The sequence below is a fragment of the Ambystoma mexicanum genome, chromosome 13 (assembly GCF_040938575.1).
Source record: "Ambystoma mexicanum isolate Mex_15411 chromosome 13, UKY_AmexF1_1, whole genome shotgun sequence".
NCBI lineage: Eukaryota > Metazoa > Chordata > Amphibia > Caudata > Ambystomatidae > Ambystoma > Ambystoma mexicanum.
Genome location: NC_090938.1, coordinates 197142843 through 197161772, shown reverse-complemented (window position 1 = coordinate 197161772; position 18930 = coordinate 197142843). Strand labels below are relative to the sequence as shown.

Sequence of the window (18930 nt, the reverse complement as noted above, 5' to 3'; positions counted from 1 at the left end):
GAATGCATGTCAGCATGTTAGTAGACCTTTGCAACATTAGTACACATGATTTCATGAATAAATAGTTAAAGACCTTTCCTCGGGTAAATCTCCACAACCACACTGCTGCTTCGTCCATGTTCCTGGCTTTGGGTCAGAAGGAAAGCAACTATTGAGGTTTAGCTTGCAATACCCAGACGTGTTTCCAGTGCTGGTGCTGTTGTGTTGTCGTAGAGGTCTCACAACCACACCTGCTAGGCGGATGCATTGAGAGATCATTGAATGTCCATGATCTGGATATAGTGCCCACCGGCACATCTCCCAGACCAGAATTAAGTGCCAACTGTGTCTTGCCCAGCTCTAAGGTAATAATAACAAGTCTGTCTTGTTCTACTTCCATGTCTAGTGATAGCACATATTGTTTTGTAACTTTTAATGAAATGTGTCTTTTTTCCTAATTAACCAGCTTCCTCAAAGCAGGCTGCCCGCTCTAATATTCCTGGACATATGTCTTAAATGTTAAATGCCTGAAACGTTCCATTTGTGCCTCCCCAGGTTGTGGAACCCGTAACTTCTTTGTGGAGGTGTGTCTCTTGCATTTTTAGTTTCATTCTATGAGCAATAATTTTTTAATTTCTATTTTACACCCTGTCTCTACCTTTTCATTTCTCTTGTTCTCTTGTCCAGAATGATTGTATGCAAAACATGCAACTGCCTAATCGATGGAGCATCAATTTGACACAAATCAATCAACAAAAAAAGTTATACTGAAGAATCCGCAGTAGAAATTCAATAGGTATACCGACGATATTCGTTTTTTTAAGCGGGGGGGAGAATCATGATGACCTCACTAGCAAAACTCCACTAAACATTTCACAAACTATCCACACATAACTTAATTTGTTTAGATTAGCACCCCATTTAAGCAGTAAGTTCCTCCTCTTTGCTTAGGGTGACCAGACGTCTGGGTTTTACCGGGACAGTCCGCGGAAATCACCCGACGTCCGGGGGTCCCAGGAGTTTTTTACTTTTATAAACCCCATCCGGGGTTTTGTATATGGTCCCTTTTTTTGCAAGGACCCGATTTCAAAATCCCGAAATCGGGTCCCGGCGCAAATCTTTTTGCGCGAATGGGGGCGTGAAATGCTTTTCACGCCCCCATTTCTTCCCCCTTCCCCTCCCTGGCGCTCTCTTCCAATGAGAGGAGTGTGCATGTTAGCACACCCCCTCTGCGCCCCCCGCAACAGGCCAGCGACATAGAAGTAGGACTAAAGTTGTATTTGTATTTACCTTCGTCCTACTTCTATTTCGGTGGCTCGTCCGGGTTTCTTTTTTAAAAATCTGGTCACCCTATCTTTGCTTCACTTGTGATGGGATGTGTGTCTCCAAGTCTGGCTCTCGTTCCCAGGATGCCTTGGGTACGTTCTCCGCTCACTTACAAGGGGCAGCACAAGTCATACAGGATATGGGGGTCACTGTGGAATTTAATATTGGAGCGAGCCGGGGCATTGTACTGTGACAATGCTGGAAAACATAATGGACTACAAGTTGCAGGATAACTCTTCGAGTTATTCTTCGCTTCTCCATATGAGTCACTGACCGCACTATCCAAGCCTCTCATTTTACAATGCGTCCACAGCCACCAAATTCTTCTTCTTTATATCGTTGCCCCTATAGAACTAATCACCCATTTGGCTATTAAATGAGTATGCTAGTAGCTCTCTGTCGGCAAAACAGCGTCCATCCTTCCATATGTCTGTCCTGGTGTAAGCCGTTTTATATCTCTACCTGCCACTAAACATCAAGTCGGCCAAATCCTTCCATTCCTTCAGGAAACTTGCCATTGGGTGGCTACTGTCAAAAAGCCAACCAGTATGCTAGACACAGTTACAATCTGTATATATTGTACATGCCTCACCTATGGCACTACCAGATGTTTTTATTGCCACTGTCTGTACTATCTGTATATAACCCTTGCTAAAAAGTATCACTGTTAGTTTACCATGTATTGTGATTTGTAATTTGTACCAGCGCCCATATACTCCTGGGGCCGGAGCGCTATATAAATAAAATAAACAAACAAACAAAAATAAACAAACCTGCACTAATTTACTAATCCACCAATCTTTATTTTCCTTCAGTCCACTCGTGCATCCTACATTCATGTATAAGATAATATATCCATTTGAGAAAGTGACACTGATAAAATGGTACAGGCTTTCTGTTTGCTATGAGACAAGCTTTGTTCTTATTTATGGATTATGTTGAGTGATTTTTTAAGGGTTATGCTGTCTCTATTGTTTGATATCTAATAACTGTAAACAATGTATCTGTTAAATGGGGTTTACAGGATATGTCCTGCATTCATATCATATGCTGAAGGCTGACTCTTGTTCCCAGTGCACTGACGACGGAATCATAATGCGCTTTATGCGGCATAACTGTGAACCTGCAAAGACATTTATCTTGAATTGCTGCTTGTTGTCTGTAGACCTAATAGGAGTTCTGCTCTTCATTTTCCTGGTGAGCCAGTATGTTCCCACAAAATCATTTGTTTTCTCTTATTTGGACAGCCAGGTATCAAAGGGCAGGATTTAGCTTTGTTGAATATTACCTTAAGTTTCCCCTGCAGAAACATTGATCTTTGTTGAGTGCACCATAGAGTCTCTGTTTGTCTATGTTGGGCCTTGCGTTAGGTACAAAGGAGGATACGTTTGTCTTTGTTGAGTACACCAAGGTAGATATGTTTGTCTATATTGGGCATTGAGTTATAAACCGAGGAGAAAACAATCGACTTTGTTGAGTACACTGAGGAGGCTATTTTCCGCATGTTGGACATTGAGTAAAGTTTCCAAAATGATAGATTAGACTTTGTTGGGTATGTTAGAGACGTTATTTTCGTGTATATTTAGCATTGGGTGGAATATCTAAGAGAATAGATTAGACGTTGTTGATTACACCAAGGGGGATATATTTGTCTATATTGGACATGAGTTATCAACCTAGGAGAATACAATAGACTTTGTTGAGTACCCCAAGAAAGCAATATTTGTCTCCGTTGAGCATTGAGTAAGGTATCCAGAAGGATACATTAGGTGTTGTTGTGTACACCGTGGAGGATATCTTCATCTATGTTGGGCATTGTGTTAGATACCCAAAAGGATACATTTGAGTTTGTTCGGTACACAAAGGAGGTTATTTTTGTCTATATTTAGAATTGTGTCAAGTATTTAGGAGTATACACTAGACTTCGTTGAGTACACCAAGAATGCTATATTTATCTATGTTGGGCATTGAGTTATAAACACAGTGAGTTATAAACACAGGAGAATAAAATAGACTTAGGTGAGTACACCAAGGAGGCTATTTTCGTCTACGCTGAACATTGAGGAAGGTATCCAGAAGGATACATTAGGAGTGGTTGTGCACACCAACGAGGATATTTTTATCTACGTGGGGAATTGTATTATGTACCCAGGAGGATACATTAGACTTGTTTTGTGTACACCAAGGAGGATCTATTTGTCTATGTTGGGCACTGAATTATAAACCCAATAGAATACAACAGACTTTGTTGAGTACATGAGTACACCAAGGAGACTATATTTGTCTATGCTGAGCATTGAGTAAAGTATCCAGAGGGGTATATTAGGCGTTGTTGGGTACACCAAGGAGGATATTTTCATCTACGTTGGGCATTGTGTTAGGCACCAGGAGGATACATTAGACTTGGTTGAGTACACCAGGAAGGTTATTTTTGTGATGTTATTATGATTTATATGTGCACCCCTGCCATTAACATGGTCTTCTGGTGCTCTGTCGGATCTGATAAGGAAGGGAATTTGGAGGGCTGAGTTAGTGGGAGTTATAGTGAAAAGTGCAAGAGAGCTTAGATGTGCTTTCAGTAGCTTCAGTTTTGGAAATCTGTGAAAAACGGGTCATTATGTGCTGACTTGTTTTGAGTTCATAGACATTATGTGGTGTTTGGTGCATGACTGTGTATGGGGTGATTTGTGTGAAATTGGTTTTGTTTCCTGTTGGGTGTTGTGGGTGTCTGTAGTTTGTGTTCCAAAGTCGTGTTACTATGCAGAAGAATGCAATTCCCCCGAATCTACCCTTTGAGTATTGTTTAGTTTTGATGCAAATGTTGATGGACCTTAATGTTCTGTTTGCTTTTTAGATGGAAATTTCAACCAGTAGGAATTCTGCCTCTTGCACATGGTTTGCAATGTGTGCTATGCATAGAGTTTTGAAGAAGATTCATTTTTGGACCAGTAGCCAATGTAGTGCTCTAAGTGCTGGTGTAATGTGTTCTCTCTTAGTGAGTCTGGCGAGTAGTCTTTATGCTATGTTCTGTATTCACTGTAGTTTTTTGACAAGGTACTCTGGCATTCCGAGATAAATGCTGTTGGCATAGTCTATTCTTGACATGACGGCGAGTGTTCTGTGTGGGAAGGTGAAGACAAGATGTATCTCTTGATTGTGTGAAGGTGGAAGAAGCATGTTAATATTTGGCATTGAGTTAATTATTCAGGAGGATACATTACACTTTTCTGAGCACACCAAGATAGCTATATTCGTCTATGTTGGGCATTGAGAAAGGTATCCAGAAGGATACATTAGGTGTTGTGTACAATATGGAGGATATTTACATCTATGTTGGGCGTCATGTTAAGTACCCAGGAGAATACATCAGAGTTTGTTGGTTACACAATGAGTTTACTTTTGTCCATATTTGGCTTTGAGTTGAGTATTCAAGAGGCTACATCAGACTTTGTTGGGTATACCAAGGAGGCTACATTAGTACATGCATGGCACTGACTTAGATATCCAGAAGGGTATATTAGGCCTTGTGTACACAAAGCAGGTTATTTTCATCTATTTAGGGCATTGAGTCATATATCAAGGAGAAAATATTAATTTATTTGGTATGGAGCTAGATGACAAGGGCGGTGCGTGATCTTTTGTTGGGTATTGAGTTATGTTCCAAAGAGATTAGATTATTCTTGCAGGATAAGGTATTATTTAGTTCTTTAGTCTTTTCATTGGTGGTTCATTATGTTCCCACAATTAACATCTTGTGTTGTGGTTGGTCGATAGCCTTTCTCCGTTGTAGAGACATCTTCATGTATAATGGTGACGCATATGTGCTGATACATTTTCTTTGGTGCGCCATCCATTGTGGTAAGGCTATGAACTGCAGCATCAAAAGAGTAGGGAAGGGATTCATGTACCGTTCAATGCAGTACTGTCTTTCGGCAAAGCACGGATTACGAAAACAGAGAATCAGATCAGAAAAGTCAAAATACACACTGAAGTATGAAGCAAAATACAAGAATATGTAAGGGTAGACAACATGTTCATTATGATTGCCCAAAAATAGATAATCCTAGGGACATTATTTTGTCTTTAATGAACTCAAAAATAGGAAAGGGCAAATTAACAACTGAAGAATAGAAATTGGAAAGTGGTGTGATAGATCTCCTGGTTGCTATGGTTTCAGGTTGGGCCGTGGAATCAGTTGGCATAAGGATGGATGGAGAAAACTCATTACATTCAACCTATCAGTGAGCATTTAAGGCTTGCACCAATACATCCCACAGTGCAAAGAAGTGTCAGAAAAAGCACACTAAAAGTGCAGGACTGATCCAACAATTTGATGTGATTTGTATGAAAAAATATATGAAATTGATCATTTTCCTTTTTTGATGGGATATGGCTGTCATCCATAATGTTGCAATAGACTCCCGCGCATTCCATTACCCGCCAAGTTATTTAGGGAATGGGTGATTTCTGCTTTGTATAATGCACTTTTCTGTTTGAGGGATTTTGCCTCCATTTTACTTTCTTCATGTAAATCACAGAAACGTGATCAAACATCTAGGTTGAGAATAAGATTGGGAAACAATGTCTAAACTAGTGCATACATTGAATACAAAATTAAGCAACATGAAGTAATAGCGTAACGTGTGAGAAAGTTGTCAACTTCCAGGATCAGTCTTAAGAAGAATGCCAGTTACATATTTCTGATGATTTCTGACAAAAGAACAAGAAACCCTGCACATGGCAGCGAGCATGCTGTTTAAAATCCATTAGCAACCGGGCAGGGGAACCAGCCAATATGCCCGCGTTCCAAGCCACCTGATGGCCGGCTCCTCCCACCTCCACCTTCCCCCACCCTTTGTTCCATTTTTTATTTTATTTCCCCCCCCATCCCACTGCAGCATCTGCTTCTTCCCTTCACCTCCCACACGCCGCCATGGAGAGGGAAGAGCGGCTCCGTACGAAGTCCCGCCTTCCCTTTCCATGGTGGCCATCTTGGAAAAGGATTTAAGGATTTTGCTTCCTACAGCTGTATGCTGCGCGTGTCCCGTTGTATGGAGGAAAATCTATTTAAGTGCTAATTGCCTTCATCCACTGTTCCCAGTACTGGAACAGGTGATAATGACCTGCAGCCCTCGTCATCCGCCCTCGCTTCACTCGGCCCGTTAACTAGGAACCCTGGAATGGGGGATGATCGCCACAATAGCATACATTAAAAATGTTCTTGAATTATAGAGCGATACATCTCACAGAGGGCGGTGTTTCTAGTTACAGCATCTTGTACAACATTTGGTCTCTAAAGATTTTATAAGGCCGTTATCTAGGGCATTGTTACTTCTGAAATTAAGAAAAACAAATAAAATCAGTCATTTTTCAGTTTTTCAGGGAAAAGATTGTTAAGCAGCATATGATGGAGCAAATTATAGTATACAATAACATATCATTGTTACAGTATTTCACACTTTTGCTGAATGCAACGTACTTATTGTTTTTGCCGATTTTGTAACCACTTTTTTAAAATCTCAAAACTATAGATGGTAAGTATGTGTATGGTACATAGAGGGAGGTTCAGGGTGTATGGGCGTGGGGGTCTCTTCCTGCTTTTTGAGGTTAAAAATAGATGTACAATCATGGAACGAAATCTGCAAAGTTGCTTTCAGCAAAAAAAATAAGAATTGGCCAACACTCACAGACCCATTGTTATGAGGGTCTAGAACGGCAGTGCCAGTGCCACATGACACTGATGGGGCCCAATGAAGCAGAAACACATGTCTGAAGCTACATGTGGTAGTCTTGCTCATTGTAGATTCTCTGACACTTCTGCTCTGATATGCCCTTCTCTATCTTCACCAAATGGGGGATTTGATCAGCCATTTCACCCCACACATGTAAAGGATGGACTAGCTCAGGGATCTGCAACGTTTGGCTCTCTAGATGTTTTGGACTGCAATTCCCATGATCCCTTGCCATTCAATGTGCTTGATGGGGATGAGGGGAGTTGCAGTCCAAAACTGAATCCACCAATCCCGCAGGGGTCTTCATGTTGTACAATTATGGCCCCTCTATGATACAGCCCATCAGCGGGACCTTATGTCTGCATGGGTCGCTGCTCCAATAACTGGTAGCAGGAGTAGGTCCGGGTCAGCCTTACCACCCTCCGAAAACCAAAATCATGTCTGTGTTAAAGTCACGGTGAACACATATGAGGAAAAGTTACATTTATTTACAGAGGTTCATGTTTGCATATGTGTTGGTAATTCTGAAAACACGACCGGAATTTTCTATTAGATTGATCGAGGAGTCAACGACCCCCCGCCCCCCCCCCCCGCACGTGACTTCACTGCAAGTGTGGTTTTCGCACACATATTCACTGGCCTCCCCTCCATCCAACACGAGTATCTACCGCATTTTACCACGTGCCCCTTCGCTGATAGAAATGCAGAAAGGGTGCTGACTCTGGGGGGTGGGGGGGGCGGGCAGAGCGCCACGGCTAATTGAACGTGCCATTCTCCAGGGGCCGCTGACTTTGGCCTGACATTGGTCCAGGCCAGCGGTTGCTAGGGTAACGAGGCCTGCATCTCTGCAGGCCCTAGGACGCTGAGCCGCTTGCAGCCACACTCCCCCTTAGGAGCTGCCAGAGCGGGGGATATCGCTAACATTTTAACAAGCGACGCCTCCTGGCGGGTAGTGACAGCGCACTTTCCCAGCGCAGCGCTAATAGGGCATTTGCCGCAGTCGGGTCACGACCCGGAAGCTCCCGCTGAGGAGAGGAAAGGCCACCGTGTGCGCAGAGCGGCATGGCGGAACAACCTGTCTACCCTATCCTGATCGAGTGTGCAGGCATACACCGCACAATGCTCGCAGTTCAGTGCACAATATAAGGGCCCTGGAAGGCTTGGGCTCACAGTGCTTCAGCAGGCCCGATCTACCTTCTAAAAATACTCCAAACCTAGGGTCTGATTTACAGAAGCGTTTTACAATGGCGCAATCCCATTGAAACACGCTTTGTAAATCTGTCCCCTAATGGGCCAGTTCTGTGACAATTGTTATGTTATAGAGCATTTAAGCTACTTGACTACCACTGGGGCTGCGTGGCCAATATCAGGCCCAGAAAATCTTAAACTGGTCCCTGTGTTAGTTTCAACATGCATTATCTTACTTTTAAATTCCGTGAAACCCAATGGTTCAAATATGTGAAATGTGTTATGTTACAGAGCATGTTAGCGCTCTGCTGCCATTGGAGCTGCCTCGGAGCACAGTCAGGGGAAGGGCGTCTACGATTCGGGAGGAGCGTGGCAGGACACTATATTACATAATAAAGCAGGCCATTCAATACATCATTGCATTTTGGGGTACATATACCTGAGATGATATCTCATCTGCCACACACTAATTACTTAGAAAAAATATGTACGCCCTCCTCTATCCCCCCCCAACCACCCAACCAAGTAAGCCTGCAATTTATGTCAAATTACTTTGCATTCCTGCAGTGTTATTTTATGTTATTTATTTATTTATTTATTTATTTATTTATTTATTTATTTATTTTTGCATTCAGAAATATAGACATCAAGGTGCTGGCTACATGAGTACAAGCATCGCAATACATCATCAGCATCATTGTAGGGATACATTGCTCCGAAACATGGGAGTGCGAGGACTCTTAGGTAGGGGTTGCCAGACCATGGAGCATCCTGGGCGACCACCAGAGTCTTAAGGGGTTTCTGAAAACCCCAGTATGATTGTTCTTATCTGAGGTTGTGGGGAAGGGCGTTCCAGTTCTCAGTAGCAATGACCGGGAAGCTGAAGTCCCCAGATCTCTTAAGTCTGAATCTCTGGGGGAGAAGGGGGGGGGGGCTTGTATAGATCGAGGGTGTGGGCCTGGCTGACTTGGCCTTCCAGAGTTTTTGGGACAAGTACATGGGTGCAGTGTTAGCAAGACATTTATGCGTGAGAGCCTGAGTATTTAATTTACAAATGTTTAACTACAAGTGCCAGAATGCAAAGTGATTCAAGCATTCAAGCCAGGGCTTGTGTAAACACACATTTCTAAAGCGTCTACGAAATGTTCACCTACTTTTAGTTGTCCAATGGCACAGGCATGGATCTTGGCCATTTTTATAATTCTATTAAATCTGCAGTTTAGCTGAACAAATACTTTTTTAGCCATCGAAATGAAACATTGTTATGGAAATGTAATAGAAAGTGTTGAAGCACATGTTTGTTTACAATTACTGTTTTCTGCAAAACTAATGAAATGCCATCTGGGGACAGTGTGGGGTTGACTTTGTTGTGTGGATGTGCAGGTAACCCACTCAAAAGAGTGGCAGATTAGTCTGAATGGGAGCCGGAACTTGACAAAGGAACACTAAAATGGGGGCGCGTCCCCACTCCCAATCTAGTAGGGGAATCCATCTGCTCGCATGTACCCCAACCTCCCCCTGATGTTTGCCTATATTTAGGTTATGGTGCCTTAACGAACACAATTTCGCCAGTTGTTACGTACCACTGAACATATATGTGTTGCCTACAATGTCAGTAGCATACTGTGTGTGCATCAATTGCATCTTCTGTCAATTTTACAAAAAGAGGTACAGATGTCTGAGACTTGACAAAATAGTTTTTTGTTTTCTATCATTTTTTTTCTTTGAAGAGGGCCTGTTTGTGTTGAGTTCTTCCATCTTTGCTAATACTTGCCTTTCTTGCTCTCTGTTAGTCATGGGATGAGAGTTATTGGAACATTTGAAGCTGCACTTGGCATATTCTTAGCCAAAACTTTTTGTCTTTGCCAATTTTCATGTGTTGGATGAAAAAACGTGTGCCTTTGTGATTTGCCCCTCGCCCTGCCTCCATCAGTATGTTCTCTCTTGACAATGCATTCTATTCCCCCTGCAATGTTTTGGCGTGTTGCCAGATCGCGTGGGTTATCAGAACTCATTTGTGAAGCCAGCATTTTTACATCAATCAGTGAGCGATCAAGGTTGTGTTTCTTGTATGTAAACGAACGCGGTTACATGAGCTGGGCTCGTTGGTCGTGTTGATGCAACAGCATGAGTATTTGATCCAGTGCTTAATTTGTAAGAAAATAATTGCCAAGTCCCAAATATTTTGTAGCACGCTTGTTACACTGCAGGCAGGCAGTTCCCCGCCATTGCTGCCACCACCCACAGCTGAACCCCACAATGTTGACACATTTGGGGTTAAACTACAGCTGGCACCTGCTCATTGGGGTTGATGGATGCTCTTGCTATCATTACTTCATAGTCAGTCTGAGTCTGAGACAATAAGTGCCGGGGCTCAGAAATATGTGCCAGGGCTGAGCCCTGGCAAACACCCCCACACATTAAGCACTGATTTGCTCTCACTGGAACTCATCACTTTACACCTGAGCAATACACTAATTTTCTTGCATATGTTCCAGAGACCTCTCACAATCAAACCATCTTTCTTGGCTATTTTGTTTTTCTTTAACATATCTGTACTAGTCACATTAGAGCACGAGATTTACAATTTGGATTTTTGTGTAGGGATAGTCGATGTTTCCTTTTCTTAATTGAATTGTAGACATCTGCGTAGATAGGTCATGTGTTAAGTGTTCAACTCTGAGAGTTTGGATCCGGAATCCCCAGCATGGCTGACTCAGCCTTTAATCCGTCTGAGGTAGATACATCGAGCACCATTAAGTTGGGCAATATTAGCTATTATGAGGATGTCTAGAAGTCTGTGAATCTGGTGTCAAGGGTCTGTTATTTTTACGAGTCATTGGAAAATCTCCCACTTGTTTTAAGGGGATATATGTGATCATGACGACCCCCAGAATTATGACAGATGAAAATGCCGACTTTTTTGTTCAACCCCCTTTACACCACATAGGTATGCGGGGGGGTGACTCCCGCAGCTCCCCCCATATTACTATTATATACCACATATACATGTGGTGCAAGGGTGGGGTCGAAGAAAAAAAATAAAGTCAGAATTTCGGGAGTCGGAATTCTGAGGGCGACATGTTGGTGCATTTCCATCTTAAGGTTCAATTTTCATAGAAAGATCAAAAGGCTGGACATCACCACGATAGCTTATGTGTCGTGACATGGAACTGGGGTGTTCATTGAGGAAATCGTTTTTCTTGTGTGTATGATATGATGTGTGTGTTTTATGGAATTCACAAGATTAACGCCAGATGCATTTTTTTGTTATATTTTTTGGTACACGTTTGTCATTAAATTTGGCCAAAATATTAGTTTATCTTTTATTCATCCCTGCTGTCGATCAGTAGTGCCTCGAAGCTCCAGCGATTAACAGCCCTCTCTGGTATCTACATTAAGAGTGAAGCAGAGGTCAGAGTTAACATCACAGCACAATCAGAGACAAAAGCAAAGATGATTACAAAACAAGCTGTTCCCATGAGACAGAAAGCTGTGTGAAAGACCACTGTCAATGAAACAAGGAATGTATGTAAATCGTTAACAATTAACAATTGATTTCTATTTACTCAGCGGGTTTGCTTTGGCTATGCTGTCCGCCTTATTTGGCACGAAAACAATGTCAGTTGTATGTTGTTGTATTTATTTATGAATTCACCTTTTAGAACTCTCTTAATACCGAGACCAGACCCTAAGTGTGGAACTGGGATTCGAGCCGTTGTTCTTTGCGTTGTCTTGCTTCCTAGACAAACGCATTGCACCTGAGCTATCCTCCCAGTCCTTAACAAAATTATACTGTATTTTGGGCAATGAAATGTAATTGGTTATTTAAAACGCACTTAATACCCACAGATTTCTAAGTGCAGACCCGGGGATTGAACCTGTGATGCTCTGTGTTGTCTTGTTTCCAAGGCGAGCGCATTGCCCCTGAGCTATCCTCCCATACCAAATGCAAGCCACACTTTCCATTTGATGTGTATGGAGCAGTTTAGGGGATTTAATAGCATATTGAACTCATTCAGAGTCAAATATGCTGTTAGCCTTGCCAGTGCTGCATGAGCACAGATGTATCTTCTATTCAGACGGCTGCCTAATACACCAGTCTCCCTCTCCTTGGACCCCTGTGCCAAGCCTCCATCTGAAATTCTGTCTGGAATTAGATTTAAAAAGCTTTGAGTCATTCCAAATGTGAATTTACCTTTAAAGAAAACCTTCAGCAGTAAGCACTGGGTCGGCAGGCGAAACTGGCTGGTAACCGCCCATCAGCCCGGGGTAGTAGGCCTGAGCAAAGTGGGAGCCTTCCGGACAGAATATGGAACCATTGAAAGCTATATGGCCCACGGAGGTCGGCTTCTAAGGGCAATGTCATGGGCGTACCACGTCTGAGAATTTGGGGGAGCTGAAAGACTGTTTTAAAAGGGGGGCGATAGTGGGGCAATGAGTGATCATCCAACACACAATGGCACACCAACTACCAGCTCGAAGTGTCCCAATTCTTCTTAATTAGCATTTTCAAATACTCAAAGTTAATGTAACTTGTGCATGTTTGTAAGGTACCAATTGCCTGGGTAGCCAAAAGAAGCTCCTGGTCGCTGTTGGTTTCAAGCTAACCACGCTGCCCTAGAATAGCAGCAGGAGCTAAATTGCTCCCAGCACCCCTCAGTTTCGAACCCTGCTTAAACCTGGACGATTATCTTTCAAAATTATGCAGGAGTGAAAAAAGAGTGCATGCACCATACACGTGCCTCCCTGGTCCTATATACACGTTTAGTTCTAATGTAGACATGCCTTTCTTCTACAGCTCAGCCCATTAAATACCTAAAGGGATTTGGCTCTAATCACTGTGACCTAGAGGCACAGAACCCCAGCCCACCCCATGGACCAAATTATTATGGAAAATACTAGAAACTGTATTTAGGTTCATATGAAATCTTATCAACCCTGTCGGCAGTCAGGAAACATTAACTCGCTAGCTGCACCCTTCCTCCACCCACACGTTGTTTCCGCTCACCATGACTCCACACTGGTGAAGTGAGACCGGGCAAAAACTATTTTTGAGAGATCAAAACATATCGGCTCCCACTGGTGGAAAAGATACAATGCGCTTGAAGTGCTTGCATCCTGAAATAGGAGGTTTCCCAGAATGTGTTTTTCTTTAAAGCTTCCTAAAATTGTGGTTCTAGTGGTTTGGGTTGATGACATCGAATCCAATTGGTTGTTGGAGAATTGGTCGAATTTTGTTTTGACAGGTACTTTTAGTGTGTTTTATATTAACATGTTATGCCTTCTTTAAATTGTAATTGTTTAATTCGAATTTTAAATGTTAAATTGTATGTGTACATTAAATTGAAAGGTTGACTTATAAACAACCAAAACAATTACAAAAAAAGATTAACTGATACAAGGTAACCATTTTAACATGGACAGTCAGTATACTCATATTGTACTCTTTCAAAATGCCACCCTATCAAATCGTAAGTGGCCAAATAGCATCAGTGAGTGTTTGAGTCTGCTTTGCATAAAATCAAGGAACATTTTGGCAACATCAAAATGATCCCAGAACTTTACATTTCACAAATATGTTCATGATGAAGGAGTTGCTTGTTTGAATCACTAAGTACATAATGCACGCTAGGCTTGATGACCATTTACTTTTTAACAACACTCACTGTAACATTCAAATGAGGCACATAAACTGATTCGAAAAGACAAAGGTTTGAACTGTGAGGACAAGGTGGCTGTTAGGGTTTCTGGGCTGGTTACAGGTCAAGATTCCTTTCTGGGCATCACACCTTATGCCACATTCCCCCACTTCTAAGCACTATGCACATTTAATGATATTGTTAGCCAATTTAGCATACCGTGCATTAAACCCAGAAGGATGAATGGCTGTGTCAGCATTCCTGGGATTTTAACCCAGAACATGCAGGCTGGCCCCAGATGTCAGCACTCATCCTGTGAGCCTGCACTCAAATCTGAGAGCAGCCTTTTGAGATCCTGCCACTGCAGGCTTACTGGGATGCTGGACCCAGAGGCCTCTGCAAAAGGGCAATAAGGCTGTCTAGTATAAACTTGAAGAAAGCCCCCTCCCATGTCAGGTTTGGATTAGGTATCTAAATCTGGGCGTCTTGGGGTGCCAGCCTACTAATGTTATCTGCTTTTGAATTAGATATCAATTAGACACACAGGTTGTCACAGGTTTCCCCCCTTGTCACCTGTCTGTGTTGTTTATTGGAGTTCTTTGATGGAGTCTTCTTGCGCACAGTTCGGGTCTTGTATAACCCTGTGCGTACGTCCTCGGGTTCCAGCGTGCGTTCAGCGTTCCGACTTCTGGAACGTTCAGAATGTCCGGGAAGTCCTGGAAAAACGATGAAGAGTGAACTCGGAAAACGTGTACACGGAGATCGGGGATGTAAGAAAGGACAAAAAGGAAAGGAATGAATGAGGAGGAATAATAGGGGCCAGGAACCAGGAATCAAAGAAGTTACCAAGAGCGAACTACGGCAGCACACGTCTAGCTACTGCAAGCGGTAGCGTAGGGATGTGCAGGGCCGCGGGGCGTGTCTTCTTTATAGAACGTGATGTGTCCAACGCGGAAGCTGGTAAACAGCGTTCCGTGTTTGACGGCCATGTTGGGAGTACTGCTGATTGCAAGCGCCTATGTGTCAAGGACCAGGAAGTCCAGAACGGACGCGTCCGATGGTTCATGACACAGGTACCTGCTCTGAGCATCATGAATTCAAAAGGGTGAAGGACAATTTTAGGTAATTTTTGCAGGATGCAATGCTGACGTTTATCAATATTAAGATTGCAGTACTAGTGTTTCGCCCTGAACAGCCTCAAACACACCCATTTTTTGTGGATAACCTATGACTTACTGAAGAAATCCGGCTTAGATACACTGCATACAGATGTATTTTGTGTGGTTATCTTGATAACGTGGAGTGGATTTAAAACGTGAGGATTGGACTTGGAATCCCCTGACTTAGATGCTACCTACAATGTTGGTGTCTTTCAAGTCTTCCGCAGCACTGTACGCTTGCCATATAAGAACACGAGAAGGCCATTATTAGGCACACTTGCTGGCAAACAAAAGTCCAAAATATATCACCACTAGCATCAAGGGACCCAAGTAAAAACACCCCTTCCTCATCCCCAAACAGGAAACAGGAACTTATATTCTGTAAGACCTTGAGATCAGCAGTTCAGTTTTGCTGCCAATTAAATTCCTGTACAAATTGGGCTACCTGCTTACTAATGAATAGCCGTAACATGCAACATGTGTTTACCGAGTTGCTTCAGAGCACTTAAAACATGCATTAAGAAATTAACTCAAATGACATTAAAAAAAATGGGCACACACAACAGAGTAGTTTTGATATTTGCCTTAAAAATATAAGTGTGTTTGAACAGTGGGTCTTCTAGACTTACGTGTTTTGGATTCAAGTCTAGGTGGAGGGCTCTGATTGACATTATTTCATTCGGGCACATGTTCCAGATGTGGTGGGATGGGAATAAGGAGAAGGAAAAACAGCCCTACTTCTTTTACGTAAGCTGGCCCTGTGCGTCCAGGTACGTGCTTATGGACGATGGGAGTCTGCCTTACAGTGCAGAGGAAAAGCACAACAAACATGGCTGACCCCCCCAAGATAACAGTAAGAAATGGGGAACCAGGCATCAGAAACCTTACTCCAAACGTTAGGCACAAAAGAGGCGGAGCCCACAAAATGGCGGATATTGTACCCCCTCATCACAGATGTCCAAATGTGTAGCAGAGTGCGCAAAAACAGGAAGTGATGCTCACTGTTGCAAGAAGTTCTGCTGTTGTCATAGAATCCTCGACCCAGTGGCAGATTTAAGGCAAAGGGCCCCGTGGGGAGCACCTGGTGTGGGCCCTAGGTGGGCGGGTCATGGAGGCGGAGGTTTGGGCGGGCGGAGTTAAGTGTGGTCACACGAGCAGGATGATGAGAAAGAGGGGCGAGGGAGACAGAGAGGGCCAAGGGAGAAGTGAGATGAAGGGAAGAGAACGAAGGAGAAAGAAATATAAGTAAAGACAGGGAGGCTGGGAGAGGTAGTAAGAAATATTATATAAAGTGAGTAAAGAGAAAGAAAGATGGAACATAGGATGGAAGAGGAAGTCGTGGGGGAAGGGCGATGGGGTTAGAGAAGAACACAGGTGAGAGAATGGTAGAGAAACAGATGAAAAACGAGATAGGGCGATGGAGGGGAAGGGAGAAGAAGGCGGGCAGGACAAGAAAGATAGAGAAACACACTCAGTTAGAGAGCCACAGAGGTAACGAGGTGGGCCCCTGAGTGCAGCCTGTGTGCTGCAGGGGAGCCGTGCAGCTGCTATACGCAGTGCTGCGGTCCATGAATTCCCCTCTGAGCCGGGCCCTGACTCTCTGACTCACCGGGCCAGGGACGGTCCCTGTCCTGGGGCTTCCTTTGGGGCAGCCCCCAACTTCAGGACGCACATCAGTGCAGGGGGCACTGTACGGGGCACTGTACGGGGCCGCAGCCTGTGTTCACTCCATCCAGCCAAAGGCAGGCATTTCCCTTCTCTGGTGCAGGTCGTGATGGGGGAGTTGGATGGAGTGAGGCTTTCTCATTCATGACTGTCCCCAGCTCAAGTGCTTTTCACAAGAAAAGCCCACCAAGAAATTGAGTCCCCTTCACGGCTTCGGACTGTAGTGTAGCGCCTAGGGAAGGAAACAGCGGCGCTAGTGAATAAGACAAGAAACTTGGCCCATACTTGGTGCCCTGCCTCCAACACAGCCAACATGTAACTCATACCTGGTGGCCTGATCCCCATTCCCAAAATAACAAACGCACACCTTAAACAGTTCTGCTCTTCTTTCACAATTTTAGGCTAAACTTTTGACACTGTGAAAGAAGCGCAGAACAAACGCACACACGAGTCAACTCGAACTGGAGTGACTTCACAACAGAAAGGTCGTTTTGCTGTGTGGAAGGGGTGGGGCCTGGGACAGGGGCCCCGTCGCCATTTGTCTGCCTGGCGACCGTTAGATCCGCCTCTGCCTCGACCCATTGCATTGTGGGCCCTGCAATGGGCGTAAGCTAATAGTTGTGTGCGAGCAGCAGTGCTTAGGGGAATGATTAACGCCCCCTGCATTCCAGTAATGTGCTGCCCCTTGGGCCTCAAACGTGTGCCCTGTTTCCTCACATTTAGTCGCTCTCATCCCCAAGGACCTCTCTGTAAATTAAACTGTAGTGACCTCGGCTAGAGGCACAAATACCACATCACGGGCTGGAAAAAAGAAAAGCTGATTTCAGGCTCTAATCTGGCAGGAAATCTCCTCCTATCTCCAACAGGAGTGGGACTCTGTGTGTTGCTAGATTGTGACAGGAAACCCTGCCTCGTGCATCAGAGGGTGGAGGAGGCGTCGCCCAACAGCAGCAACACGACAGGGGGCTATGGATAAGCAGGGGCATTTCCCACAATATCAACATGGGGACTGCCCAATGGCACAAAGCTACGCCTTTTGGCTTTTTTGACTTACGTTATTTGGCATCTAAAACAGTCAGTTGCTTCATGAGAAAACAGACATGCCCTGCCAGTCAAATAGATTCCAATGAGACTCTGTTAGACACAGCCGGATCGCTAATTTATTCAACAAGAATATGATCAAAGTAGATGTCTGTTTTTTTTTTTAATTCTCAGAAACTCTGCTCCTGCACATTCTGAAGCTAGTCATTGAGCTGGTAACGTTTAAGGAGTAGTGGGAGACTGCAGATATTCAGGAAGAGCTTGGTTGTCAGCAGACTGCATCTCACATGAAACAATAGGGACTCCTTTGCATACATGACAACATTATCCACTCCATTCAAGAGACACTAGTGAGGTCCTTGTTTTAAATTTGCATTCTGGGACTTGTAGTCCTGGTTCCCCCCCCCGGAATATATCCACCCCTTCCAGGTGTGATCACGTCTCTGTGTCATCTGCCCCAGCCACTCAGGCACTTCTGACAGACTAGAAGTCCTCCCTAAACTGAAATGAGGACTAGCATCCATTGGTGTCATCATGACTGCCATCACTAGGTGCACGGCAGTGCTCCCATGGGATTGAATTCGGGGATCCATATTAAGTGCACTGTAGTCTTCTTGTGGCATGCACGAGAAACTAACCATGTGTGGGCGGGGGTGGTCGCAGCTCAAGCCGGTTGCATTTTCCGGAGAGGGTTACTTCCTAAACTAGAGATAACAACATGAATTAGCACCCAGGACATGTGTCCAGGTCAGTGTGATTTTTGGGAAAGTGAGCAGTAATTGCTGCGATTGGCACTGCCTTCTGGGAAATCTGATGTGCTCGATTCCCCTGTCTTTTATTCTTTGTAAATATCATTCCACCTGCAGCTCTGGAAGTGGTTTCCGCCTTCAGTGGCTCTGGTCACAACCCTTCGCCTATGTTCAGTCGCCATGGAAATAGCAAGGAGACTTCTATTTTCCGTGGCAGCCATTTTGTTTCTGAAAACTGGAAACTTGTTAGTGCTTCGCACATGATGCGTTCAGCGTATTCTGTAAAAAGCACCTAAGCCTATAACCCAGGTGCTAGTTTCCTTAAAGCCCAGGGGAGTGGACTTTACCATGTATTAAGGTTCCCAGAACCTCAGTAAGCACACTTGTTTTGCTTGGGTATTTAGCTTGATGTCCGCTCTATTAACATCACTGTAACCCACTCGAGTGG

At 43.9% G+C, this 18930-nt stretch overlaps 1 protein-coding gene across 6 annotated transcripts in view; it reads left to right on the top strand.

The window, feature by feature from the left end:
- Positions 1 to 18930, top strand: part of NAV1 (neuron navigator 1) — a 999939-nt gene that overhangs the window by 152587 nt on the left and 828422 nt on the right. The window lies entirely within an intron of this gene.